The sequence below is a fragment of the Equus caballus genome, chromosome 29, assembly GCF_041296265.1.
Source record: "Equus caballus isolate H_3958 breed thoroughbred chromosome 29, TB-T2T, whole genome shotgun sequence".
Classification (NCBI taxonomy): domain Eukaryota; kingdom Metazoa; phylum Chordata; class Mammalia; order Perissodactyla; family Equidae; genus Equus; species Equus caballus.
Genome location: NC_091712.1, coordinates 16299407 through 16313519, shown reverse-complemented (window position 1 = coordinate 16313519; position 14113 = coordinate 16299407).

The window sequence follows — 14113 nt, the reverse complement described above, 5'->3', positions numbered from 1 at the left end:
CTCTAGTTGGTGGGGCAGACCCCTGGGCTAACAGGCCAGGGGAAGAACTCCAATGGTATCTGCCAGTGTCTGTGTCAGCACACTTGTACTTGGTCATAACAATGGCTGCTGCCAATGTCTCAGTCTCTGGAGAGGTCTCACCTCTCACTGAGAAGCATCCAGAGCCCACCAGGTGAGTCTCTTTTCACCGAAGGGCTGTTCACCTTTCTTTCTAGTGATTTTAGGTTGCTCTCTGAGACAGGTGAATTTGTGCATGGGTCCTTTATGAGTCGGCTTTTTTCAGCTTACATCTGATAGCTTTTCTGGAGGTATTTCTGGTTGTAGTTAATAGCCAGTGAAGCTAGATATTATGAGCCTCGTCTCAGTTGTACTGAGTCTGAAGGATGCTTATAGCTATAATGTGCCCCTGCTCAGGTGCCCATATCTTCAGGGAATGCTATGTACCTTAGAGTGGCTCCTGCTCAGCTGTGAAGGTCCACGGCTTGCAAAGGTGGCTTTTCTTCTCTCCAGAAGGAATTTATGCCTCTTCCACCTCAGTCAGGACTGTCTCTTGTTGTGGGAGTTCCTTTTATCCAGTTTTCAATTCTCTCTCCAGGGTAATTTTTCCAAGAATAGTTGTAACCTTGTTATGTTCATGGGAGGAGGTGTGTCCAGAGCCTGCCTATGCTGCAATTTTGACGAGATCTCATAAATGATTTCTTTCAAATTTACACTTATCTGTGGGAACAGAACATTTAATTTAAAATCTATGAGTAGTTTGACTATTAGGTGCATGGGAGCATGCATCTAGTAGGTTCTTTCATATTAAGAGCATCTAAGCATGTACCTATTAGGTGTAGTGAGTATGTAAATTAGAACAAGATTTGGTCCCTTGCTCAAGAAGCTTAGAATCTAGTGGGCAACAAAGAGATGCAGAAATCATTTTCATGATAGTCGTCATAGTACAGGTTAATGAAATAGAACACTCATCCTTGCATTCATCAAATGTTCATGCGGAAGGGCTCTTCTAGGTACTGGTGATGCAGGTGTGAACAGAGCAGAAGAGATCTCCGCTTTCATGCAACTCACACTTTTGCACGGAATTCCTCAGCATGACATTTCAGTTCTCTCACCCTCTGTCTCAGCTGCTTCATTTCCTGCCTCTTCTTTCAAGGTTTTGATGCTTAAGCAGCATGTGCAATTCATGAATTATTTGGTCCAAGCTTACAGAGCTTGTGAATGGCAAAGCCAGGTCACGTGGAGCCTGTGTCATCTCTGCGCCCACGCTCTGCGCTTTCACCGCACAATCTCGGAGATTGACAAGATACCGGAGCCTCCATCAATGGAGGCTGAAAAGAAATGTTCTCAGTAGTTTGCTTATGACATTTCCTCTTTTGACATCATAGTAGGCTGAATAATGACCACTCCTCCCAAAGATGCCTATGATCGGATCCCTGGGCCCTGGGAATATGTTACCTTATATGGCAAAAGGAATTTTGCAAATATGACTAAATTAAAGGTTTTTAAATGGGAAGATTATCCTAGATTATGTGAGTAAGCCCCATATAATCACAAGAGTCCTTATGAGTGGGAGGCAGGAGGTCAGAGGGGAGAGAATATGCTGTGCTGTTGACTTTAAAGATGAAGGAGGCAGACAACAGCCAAAGAATGCAGGCAGCATTTAGAAGCTGGAAAGGGAAAGGGAAGGAATTCTCCCCTGGAACTTCTGGAAGGAACCCAGCCCTGTGGACCTATTTTAGACTTCTGATCTCCAGAACTGTAAGATAATAAAATTGTGTTGTTTTAAGTTGCTAAGTTTATGTGATTTGTTACAGCAGCAATAGGAAATTGATACAGATGGCAAAGCAGAAAGATGTCCTCATCTTTAAAGTGGGAGCTTTGGACCAGTTTACCCCCAAGGCCCTTTCTGGTCTGTGATCTCAGCCCACAGGGTGTGGGTCCTCAGCAGCAGGCAGACAGGACCAATCAAGGCCCCCAGTACCTATTGGGTATGTTTGGAGTTTCTGAGCCCTCTGTCCTAGGATCCCAGGAGTTAACTTAGGGAATGAAAGCTTTCAGTGATCAGTGTAAAACTCAAGCAGCATTTTACTGGCAGCCTCTTAAAAGCACATGACTCATTCAGAAATATAGCATTTGGTCGATGAATATGTCAGACTTTCAGGTAAATTTAATCAATGGACAACCACTATTTTATTTTTCTCCAAACCAGAATTTCATATTACATTTCATTCCATTAGCCTTGATATAAAGTGGCAGTTGATTGCAAGCCATATTGACAGGCCCTCCTGGGCATAATCTAGTAGTCACCTTAAATCACTTGTTCACTGCGTGATTCATGGCACACAGAGGAGCAGGTAGTCACTGAGTATTTCAATATAAAGCTAAAATCATAGAACACTCAGAATCTTTTCTTTCGGTTATTTAATCCACCTTAATTAATTAGAAGGCATTTGACTGCCCCTCAGCATCTCGAATCGTAACGCATGTAGTATTTGTTCTTACCACAATAAAGGGCAACAGGCAGGTGATTCCTGGGTGTGGAGGTGGATGGGGTGACGGTGTCTGAGTTTGGAAGTCACTGTCCCCAGAGGCAAGCCCCTGCAGTGGGTCCCCAGTTGGGACAGCTGTCTTCCTTTGGTGCAGGAGATGATGCAAATCATTTTAGATCCACAAATATTTCTTGATCACTTGGTAAATGTCAGGGTGGTCATTCGAGCTATAAAGATTCATAAGGCTCAGACCCTGCCCTGGAGGGGCCTGGTCTCAGAAGGAGGAGCAGAAGTTCTAACTCAGAGATTGTCTCTGATGTGTTTGAGTTATTTCCCACTCATGAGTTATATTGGTTTAGAAATATTGGTGATGAGAAAACTAATAGTGACTTAAGAAGCTGGTTTCTAGTGGTTCTTTCCTTATAGGAAGCTAACAAAATAGGTTTTGAGGTTGGAGAAGGAAGCAGTCCTGAAGGTTTTTCCTGGTCACTGGAAGGCACTGTGAGCAGAGTTGTAAAGGAGGCAGAACCCAGTCACCTGAGTCCAGGAGAATAGTTCTGGGTGGTCTTTGCCTGGTATTAGATTACTGTTGGGCACTATTTAGCTCATGGCAATGTGCAGTTTGAGAATCTTAGAAGGATTTAAATCAGAACAATAGAAAATCCAGCCATGAATGAAAAACTCCATGTGGGCACACACTGAGAGTGAAACATGAGTATGTCACAAAGGAAAACAAAGCAGACCTCTGTCAGCAACACAGTGAAGGGGGGGCAGGGTAGAGTTCCCCCAGGTTCTGCTTTACCAAAGCAGACAATACTGCAGCCATTTAACCCATACTTAATCTTACAGTATGTGAACTCTTTGCATTGGTCACATGAGTCTTCTTCCCATGAGACAGATGCCAGTATTTGTGAGAAGACCAAGATATGAAAAGATTAAACACCCCCATTGCCTCTCTTCCCCTGACAGAGTGTGTTAGAGCCACAGAGCAGAGGCCAGTCAACAACCTGCATCAGAGAGAGCAACGCTCCTCCTAAGCAGCGTTCTGTGTGTGCAGCGTAGGACCTGAAAGTGGGGGTTGACGAGGTATGAGGTAGGCTTTGCCGTGGAAGAGTTTACTGACCATTCAGGGAGACCGGCTATACCCGTATAAAGATAACCGTGTAAGAGTTAGAAAGCAAAATATCCGTCAAGACTACAGTCAGTCCTGCAAGAACTGAGGGCAAGGGATTTAGCCTTTCTGGAAGAGGTGGGCCTTGGGTTGGATTTTGAAAGGACAAATCATAAGTTTTTGGACTGATAGCTAGGAGAACCTGTACCCCTCTTTTTGCACGTGATTGTACACTGGCTGCTTAGTAGTGAGGTAGCACAGTATGTTCAAAGAGTCTGGAGTCTTGAAGTAAGATAGACCCAGATTCAAATCACAAGTCCCAGCTCTGATATTTCCCACCTTTGGGGGCATGACACTAAGTGTTTCTGAGCCTCCGTATCACTATTTATAAAACAATCAGAACAATACTTATCTCAAGATGTTTTTATAAAGATTAAATAAAAAATAGATAAGGTGCCTAACTCAGTCTGGAAATGAAGGTCTGTTAGGGTGATGGTTAAGTGGCTATAACAAAGACTTCCAAAGCTACACTGTCTAAAGAATAGAGACATTCATGTCTTTCTCATATTAATCAGGCCCCGGTCATGGTTCAAATTGGCGGGGTGGCTTACTCCAGGAAGCCCATTGGGGACCCATATTTCTTTCATCTTGTTCCTTTGTCCTCTCCTAGGGCAGGGATCTGCAAATTATGGCCCCCAGGCTGTCTTTGTAAATAAGTTTTATTGGAGCACAGCCGTGCCCATCTGTTAAAATACTGTCTATAGCTGCTTTCATGGGTAGAGTTGAGTAGCTGCAACAAAGACCAAATGGACCACCAAGATGAAAATATTTGCCATCTGGATCTTTAAGAAAGAATTTAGTTACCCCTGCTCTAGAGCACTGTCCTCATGGTTGGGTTGTGACCGTGCCTGTGTTTCAGCTCACTAAAAAAAAGAAGAAAAACAAATTTGATGGCTACAACTTCCTGTTAAGGTGGAAGTTGTGCACATCGCTTCAGCTTACACTCCAGCCAGGAGAACTTGGTCACATGATCATATCTAACTGCAAGGGTAGCTGGGATGCGCAGTGCTTAGTTGGGCAGTTATATGCCCAGCTTAAACCATATTACTTTGGAACAAGGGATGAATGAACTTTGGTGGAAAACCAACAGAATCTGTTGCACTATGAACTCCCTTTCCCTCTTTCCAGGTGTCAAAATACCTAAAAAATCCCCAGTTCTTGTTCCTCAACTACAATGTCTTTAGCTTCTACTTCTTGCTTTCCAGAGCTTCTCTACTTATTTCTTATCTCTAATGTCACCCAGTTCTCATATAACCTTAGAATATCTGGTTGACCTCTTCTAAAACTGTCCTATGTTTTCCTTCAGGGTTTCTCAAACTTGGTCCTTGAAATTTGGGAATGGATGGTTCCTCATTGTGAAGCTGTCCTGGACACAGTAGGATCTTAAGCAGCACCCTTGTCCTCTACCGAGTGGATGCCAGTAGCCCCTCCCATTGTGACAACCCAAAATGTCTCCAGATGTTGTCAAATATCCCTTGAGGGGAAAGTTTTCTCCAGTTGAGAACAGCTGATTTATAGGATGGTTTGGAAAAAGAAGCCAAGACATGTGGCTTAAGACCGAGGCTTCCACCATGTGCCTTGCATGTGTTTAATAGTCACCAATCTTTTGGCTCAATGAGGATTTCTCCTTTATAATGATGATCTTTTCTTGGTTTTACAACGCAATGTTATTTGACTAAATTTAACTTCTTATGTACCGAACACTTAAGTCTCTGTCTCTATGTGTGAAGCCTTTTAACTCTGAGGAGCTCTAGGTAATTATTCTACCCAAGTAATCTCATGAATGCTAGGATCTGTTCTAGAATATCTGACATGATCAGATCCAGGCCCTGGGTTAAGAGAGACTCTGAGGCAGAGAGAAGAGAAACCATTTAAGTTAGTCATCAAAAAGTAGGGCTGGGAGGAAGAGACACTCACTGAGAAACAGCCAAAGAGGACTTACTAACATTCTTGTACTTATGGTGAGGAAACATCTAACTATATTATTGTGGGCTACATATGTTCTAGACCTTGAACATCAGGATACATAAAAATCACCTGGGGAGCTTGTTTAAAATTCAGATTTGTGTACCTCAGGAGATTCTGATGCCAATGATCCACGGACCTCAATTTAAGAAGCACTGCCTTGGATTAACTTTTCAGAAAACTTTAAAATATTTCTATTTTCCTTTAAATAATAGCTGGCAATTGTGAGTGAAGGATTACACTTAGTGTTGACGGTCTATTTTGTCACTTAGTCCAGGTTCTAATGGATGTCATACATGCTGGAGGATCAAGGGCCAATGAGGAAAGAAGTATAACTTTGTTAACTGTGTGACAGCCCTCACACCCAAGCACAGACCTCTCGTAGAAGCTGGACTGGACAATGTGCTTTAGGCTGGAGCCAAACTCTAGCCTTTAATTTCTTTCTCTCTGAATTTCTGCCTATTTTATCTCTTGTTCTTCCCTGGAGAATAAACGAGAGGCAGGCCCCTGCTATGGCAATACGACGCGAAGGCTACTGGTTACACATACTAGTGTCCTAGGAAAGGGAGCAAGAAAGCAAGAGACCAATCTGTGTTGTAAAATTGTGACCAAAGGAAGCAAGTTTCAAACAGTTCCTGATGAGGAACCTTAGAATGATGAGAATGATGTTTTTTGCAAGCAAAATAAGTGACTGTAATGGCTTAACCTTAACATATGAGGCGTAATTTCATTTTTGAATAGTGTCAATGACCGAACTGATCAGTCTAGACCCCTTAGTTTTTGGTGAGGCCAGTAATTTGGGCCATGCAGTCTCCTCTGGACACCAGAGAGGACATAGTCAGTCCTCCAGTCCCAAGGCAGAGAATGATACTATTTCTCTTATTGCGCCAGCTGCCGGAATCCAGAAACGGCAAGAGAAGATAAAAGTCATGCTTTGCAAGTGGACTGATCTTTAACACAGCAGTCCTGGCCCATGAGTATCAGGCCTCTTCCAGAAAGAGAAAATGAGAGGATGGTCAAAGTGTCTAAAACGTGGATGAGAATTGGCTCCTCTGTAGACCAAATCTGAAATAAGATGCTGGGGATAAAACCAGTGACCTTCAACTCTTTGACCTTGCTTCCCTTCCTTCCCTTCATTTCTCCATCCTTTTCCTTCCTTCCTCCCTCCCTTCCTGTTACTTTCTCTTCAAAAATCAACACATATTCTTGAAGACCAACCTTAAGACAAGGTCAAGGAAGTTGCATTGTTCATATCTCTCCTTTTCCATATGTTCTGATACGACTGACTCCTTCTGACACTTGCTCGCTCTTTCTGTTACAGAAACTGGTACTGACCTAAACACACAGTAGGAGCTTCGTTAAGCCACAAGGTCAGATGGAGGGCTCAAACATGCTCTTCCCAGATGGGTAAAGGCTCTCCTAAGATGAAGAAGTTGTTGTCTGAGGGGACACTCAGCATGCCTTCCCTGCCTGATGCCTCCCCTTGCTTTGACCACAGACCTGCCCTCAGAGGGTTTCTTTCTTCTGACCTCTCTGGCTCTGGCGTTTGTTTAGGGTTACCATGTTCTGACCATAATTACAGCCGTAATTCCAAATCTGCCTCATTCTCCCTACAATGAGCCAGATTTTACCTCCCATCCCTAACCCCTTAGTGTCAGGATTTGGCTTGGTATTTGCATCTCTGTGCTGAGAGCTGATATGGTCTTCCCTGGCTACAAGATTGCAATGGGTCACTTCTGACTGACTGATGTGGGGGTGCTGTCTCTCCTTAAGGCCAAGGATAGTGTATTAGTTTGCTAGAGCTGTAACAAAGCACCACAGACTGGGTGGCTTAACCAGCAGGAATTTATCATCTCATGGCTCTGGAGACCAAATGTCTAAGATCCAGGTGTCAGCAGGTTGGTTCCTTCTCAGGACTACAAAGGAGACCCTCTTCCATACCTCGCTCCCAGCTTCTGGTGGTTTGCTGGTGATCTTTCTTACAGGTGAACCACCCGATCTCTGCCTTCATATTCACATGGTATTCTCCCTGTGTGTGGGTGTCTGTCTGAGTTTCCTCTTTGTTTTGTTTTTTTTGTGATGAATATTGGCCCTGAGCTAACATCTGTTACCAATCTTCCTCTATTTTGTATGTGGGACGCCACCATAGCATGGCTTGATGAGTGGCGTGTATGTCTGCACCCAGCATCTGAACTCACAAACCCCAGGCACCGAAGTGGAGCACATGAACCGAACCACCACACCCCCGGGCTGGCCTCAGGTTTCTCCTTTGTATAAGGACACCAGTCATATTAGATTAGGGGCCCACTCTACTCCAGTATGATCTCATCTTAGCTAATTACATCTGTAATGACTCTATTTCCACATAAGATCACATTCTGAGGTGCTAGGAGTTGCGTTGGGACTTCATCTTTTCTGGGGACACAATTCAACCCATAAGAGGTGGTGACTCTTCTGTTAATTGTATCTATTAGAGTGAAGCGAGCGAGATGCTTAGATGGAGCACTAAATTTAGGGGGGTATAAAATAGCTCAGCAATCAAGATAAATAATATTTTAATGACATAGTTTTAAAAAATCAAAATGAATGAACAAGTTGAAGGTGGACAAAATATCAAAATTTTAAATACAGGCAGCATCTGACCCCACACTCGCCTGCCCCTGACACTCGCTCAGTGCCATACTGCCCTCTGCATAGAGCCTGTGCCTCTCTTTACCCTTGAATATAATCTTGCTAGATTAAGAACACAACTGAAGACATGTTTTTAGATTTTGGAATTCAGAAGGCTCATTTAACACCAGGATTGAAATTTATTAATTTCCAACTCCAGTAATTCTCTGCCAAGTACTTAACACTTCTCTCAAACTATGTGTTTAATTAGAATCCCTTGATTTCTCAGACTCACTTACACACTCCCTGGAGGGGGTCTCTCTGCTTCAGTTTGATGTCGTGTGGCCCTGTCACTGTTCCTTAGTCTTTGGTGTTTTGTTTTGTTCCCTTTAAGTACCAAAAGCTGGTACACTTCATTGAGCCGGGCAGGTCCACGACTCTTTCGGAGCTGCGCTCCCTCCCTGGCCACCTCTGGGGTGGACTAGATCTCTCTAGATGTTTATTCCTCTTCACGCCTAGGGAAAGGGCAAATCTGGGGCAGGATGATGAAGCAGCAATTTCCCTGAGACTTGTCAAACTCACCCACACACATGCAAGTTGGCAACTAGAGAAACCGCCTCAATTCCAGAATGAGAAGATTAGCATTAAGCTTTTGTCAGGGGCAGACTGGGTTGAGCTGTTTTGCCCAAACAACAGAGAGAAAAAGGTAACAACAGCAGGTAGGTAAGTTTTATGCTAAGAGCAAGACAACTCTATTGCAGACTGCATCGTTTGTGGCTTACTTTCCCTACGGCGAATTGGGCAGATGAAGTGGGTTATGTGGGCCATTCATTATCTCTGTTCCTCGTCTCTTCCAGCCTCCTCTGGAACCCTGCTTTTCCTTCCATCTTCTGTCTGACCCTCAACTTCATTCTGACTTAGATTTTCATAACATACATTCCCAGCACACACATTTACATACCTGCACCAAGTTCACTTGCCAGCCCCTAATTCAGTAGCTGAGAATATTTCTTTATTTTTCCTGTGAACTGAAAATATTGACCGGGCTAGTCTCTGTGGTTATATAGAGGGGGAAGATGTTCTGTGCAGTGGGTTTCTTTTATCAGAGTTCTGATATTTTTTCTACGCCATTCACTAATACGCTGCATTTTATAGCTCCCAGGAGAATGATACCTCTCTCAGCTTGCATGGAGCAGCACAGTCGAACTGACTTGGGGGTTAAGAAGTCATACTTCTAAATTACATATCCATAAAGAAAGTCTAGGAATCATTTTGCTCAAAGTAAGGAAGTTTCACAGGGCCAACATTTGGGCAATGTGCTCTATTTCAATAGTAAGAAGACCAACATCCAGAAGGCCACGCAGAGCAGGGACAAAAGCCTTACACAGGGGTCAGAATTGCTAAGAGCTGATTACAGCTCTGCCGCCGGGTGACTAGTTAACAAGTAACTTAACTTCTCCAGGTCTCAGTTCCCTCATGTGTAAAATGAGAGGATTGGAACAAAAGGCGGCCGAGAACCCATCCCGCTCTAAGCCTGTGACCCTTTGATCGCTCATGTTCCTGGATGAAGGGACACACTGGGAGAAATTGCTTCCTCTGTAAGTCAGTGGATTGGAATGAAAGCCTGTGATTCTCCGTAAAGGTCGGTGCGGCCTACGGTCACAATTCTCGTGAACTCAATAAACTGGGCAATATTCTGGAAACAGCTGCCTCTCGGGAATGGTGTTTAAGTCATCCAATGGGGAAAACAGAGAGCAAGAAATAATCGTAAAATGCTTTCGGGGAGACATAAGATGACGGAAATAGAAGCCGTGCTCTTTATAGAATCATACGCTGTTGCACAACTATTTGTGCGAATTGAGCCTAAAATGAGTGTCTTTACTTTTGAGGCTCTGCTTTTTTTTTTTTCTTAAAGAGAAAGGGAAATAGGGAAGGAATAGATTTCTTCAGAAATCAAAGAGAAAGATGTGCTATTTGCAAGACAGGGAAAGACAAAGGAAAAAATTAAATGGAGATGGCGTCACGTCTGTGCCGTTCCCTTCAGCACCGCGCACACTGTGACCCAGTTTGCAAGCTCTCCCAGGTTTGTGAGGAAGACGCGCTGCTGTCTCTTCCCATTAGTTTCCTTGGAAGCAGGACTGGCTGGGAGAAATTGGCTCAGTAGTGCATCCGTGGTTATATTACACAACAGCTGTGGAAAATTATTAAACTAACGGAGAGACAAATGGCTTGGGAGCGAATAAAGTTGGCAACTCTGGAAACCTCAATAACACTTCATCATGTTGGTTCTTCTCCCTCAGTTAAGATCCCACTCCCTAAATGAGAATCCAAATTGAAGTAAATTTTGTACTTTACTCACCTCCCTGTTTTTAAACTCTTATTTTTATTTAGTCAGTTAGAGCTCATAGTACATTACCTCATCGTATTCCGTTTCTTTCTCTGTGCTTGAATCGTCCTGCCTTTTGTACCACCACCCCACAAACATGCACATTCACCCTTGTGTAGCCCTCACACACACAGACACACACCACACACTCATGTGCATTCCCTCACACGCACTCTCCACTTGTACGCACATTCCTCACACTCACGCACACACACTCATGGATGAACACACACACTCATGTATGCACACATTTACACACTCTTGCACACATTCATGAGACTCCCAGTTTGTTACCGTGCATGTCTGGGCTCTGGTGAGAAGGCGATTCTCTGAATTTCTTCCCACTTTTTGAGGTAAGTGGAACTGAGTATGTCCACTCCCGAAAGCAGCGAGTTCACAGTGTTTGTAAGTGTAGCTGGCTGATTAAGTGGCATGACTTTGGTGAGGAACACACATGAAGTGGTTTACTTTTTCTCCAAATATGACCTTCTAATCTGCTTTGTTGAATCTTTGTTTCCTTTTCTTCATAATGGATCCCTTAGCTTCTCAGTCATGGTCAGGTATCCACAAATGCAGTCCGGTCCAGATTAAAATGTGGTACAGTACATTCTCAGACTTAGGGCTCCTGCCAGTCCCTCCCCTTCCCCAACAGCATCCGGGCACTGAGTGTCTAGGGAGAGGAGGGCGGAGCGGTTGGCTTTTTCATTTCTTTCACCTTTTCCTTCTAGCCTCTGTGTAGTTGAGATGAAGGGGGAGGTGTGATTAGAGAAAAAGCACAAAAGCTTTCATCTAGCTGTTGCTGTTGGAGCTCCCCGCTGGCTGTCGATGGCCCCAGTGTGGAGGCAGCAGAGGGCTAAGTCTGGAAGGGGCAGGTGGGTGTTTGGAGGGCGATGGGCTGCCTCCTCTGGCACAGTGTCCGGACGCGGGATACTCATCCAGCCTGATGTCCTCTGACTGTAACCCGCAGCTCCCACTGCCCGCGGCACGCCCACAGCAAGCGGCCTCCTGGATGCTGTACTGGGAAGCCTGTTCAAAACTGACTGCATTCTGCAATGTTCCCGGGCAGCTGGCACATTCTGGCCATGCCAAACGGTGGGCCGCAAACCTCGCTATTGCTTCCCCCGGCAATCTTGCTGTCTCTCTGAAAGGCAGTAAGGGCAGATCAGCAAGTCTGCTGCACTCTGAGGAGTATCCTCCAGTGTCTTCTTGTGTTCAGTCTTAATCTTCACAAATGAGCCTTTTGGGGTATCCCTGTGCTTGGCTTCTTGGAGGGAGTATCTGTGTAGGGCAGTATTGCCAGACAGCCCCAAGAGCCCCGCCCCTGGTGTGTGCATTCTGCATCATCCCCGAGATTGTGAATATGATGGGTTTTACTCCATCATTGGGTTGCATCATAAGGCACAGCTAACTTTAAGAAAGGGAGATTATTGGGATGGGCCTAACCTAATCAGGAGAGCACTTAAAAGGGATGGTTCTTCCCAGAGAGAGACTCTAAGTGTGAGAGAGATTCGATGCGGGAGCTCTGTTTCTGGCTTTGACAATGGAGGAGGCATGTGGCAAGGAATGCGGCTGGCCTCTAAGAGCAGCCCCTCGCTGACGGTGAGGAAACAGGGACCCCAGTCCAACAGCTGCAAGGAACTGAGTTCTGCCATAACCAGGTGAACTGGAAGAGAACCCGGAGCGTGAGGCGAGAACACAGCCAGCCGACACCTGACAGCTGATTTCAGCCTGTGAGACCCTGAGCAGAGAACTCAGCTACACTCCGCCCGGTCTTCTGACCTACAGAACCGTGAGCTAATGCACTTATGTGGTTTTAAGCCACTAAGTTTGCGGTGATCTCTTACAGAGTGATAGACAGCTGAGATGCTGATGCTTCACCTGCCAGCAGAGAAGAGGGGAAAAGATTCCAGGACTCTTCATTTAAGTCAACAACCCCCAAATACAGGTTGGAGACAGGTGGTAGATCGGTGGTTGCAGGGTCAAATAGCCCTGGAGAATTGGCTGCCATTGGGCTCAGCGTTCTTTAGAACGTGGGGGCACCTAGTACTACTATTTGCAACTTCAGATTTTAGCTGCGATTCCCGGACAACGGAAAAAGTCCTGTTCAATAGCCTGCTACCTCAGGGAAGGGCAGTGGTCCCAGGAGCTTCATCCTTTTGTAACCATTATTGATGCAGGCTTGGCTAGCTGAGGAGTCGAAAGAAAGACTTCTCGGACTCTCAAGGTCTGGTAGTAGTGCTCCTTTATTCAGCTAGAATAGCATGGGGACAGGACTCATGGGCAGTGAAGAGCTACAGGCGTGGGGACAGGACCCATGGGCGGTGATGGGCTGCAATGTGTTGAGGGTTAGGGCTAAATTTCTAAGGCGTGGGTATGTGCCTTATTTTTATTAGACAAAGGAAAGATGATGTAAAAAGTCATTAAAATGGTCTCAGTGCAGGTGGGGTCTGGTTATCGGGTGGTTGTATAACTTTAGATATGAATCGGGTCATATAGATCGGCATGTAGGCCAGAAAGCCTTGGGCTTCTCTCCCTGGGGCAGCGTTGATCCACATCAATTATGGTGAGCAAGTCCCACTCCAGGGTGTAATTATTAAGCAAGTTGATTTTTGTTTCCCTGTGTTTTGTGGAGCTAATTAGTCTCTAGCTCCTCGATGACCATGACTTTTATGGTCACCTTCAGGTAATAAAAGGTCTTCTAATCAGTAATTAATACTTTTAATTCAGAGTAAGAACCAAAACTTTCAACTTCCTTCAAGGTTATAGCTGCACCGCTTTCCCGGCTGCTGTCGCCAGTTACGTGCAGTGGGAGGGAGGGGAGGAGCTGATTTCTTAGTTTTTCTCCAACTTATGCTTTCACCCATCAGTTCCTCTCCCCCACACTCTGATTTCTTACCTCTGTGAGGTTAGAGGAGAGAAGAGAGGAAAAGGAAAGGAATGTTCCAGGCTTGTCTTTTTATTTTTTTAAATTATTTTATTGATGTATATTATTATATATGAGTTTCTGTATAGACTGCATTATACTGACCTCCAATAATCTAGATTTTATCTGTCACCATACATGTGTGCCCCATTACCGCTTTCGCCCTCCACTCACCCCCTTTCTCTCTGGTAATCACAGTTCTGTTCTTATCCATGTGTTTGTTTATCTTCCACATACGAGTGAAAACATGGTGTTTATCTTTGTCTGGCTTATTTCACTTAGCATAATACCATCAAAGTCCATCCATGTTGTCACAAGTGGCATGATTTTGTCTTTTTCAATGGCTGAGTGGTATTCCATTCTATATATGTATACTAAATCTTCTTTATCCATACATCTGTTGATGGGCACTTGGGTTGCTTCCATGTCTCGGCTATTGTGAATAATGCTGCAATGAACATAGGAATGCATAAATGTCTTTGAATTGCTGATTTCATGTTCTTTGGATAAATACTCAGTAGTGGGATGGCTGGATCATATGGTATTTCTACTTTTACTTTTTTGAGAAC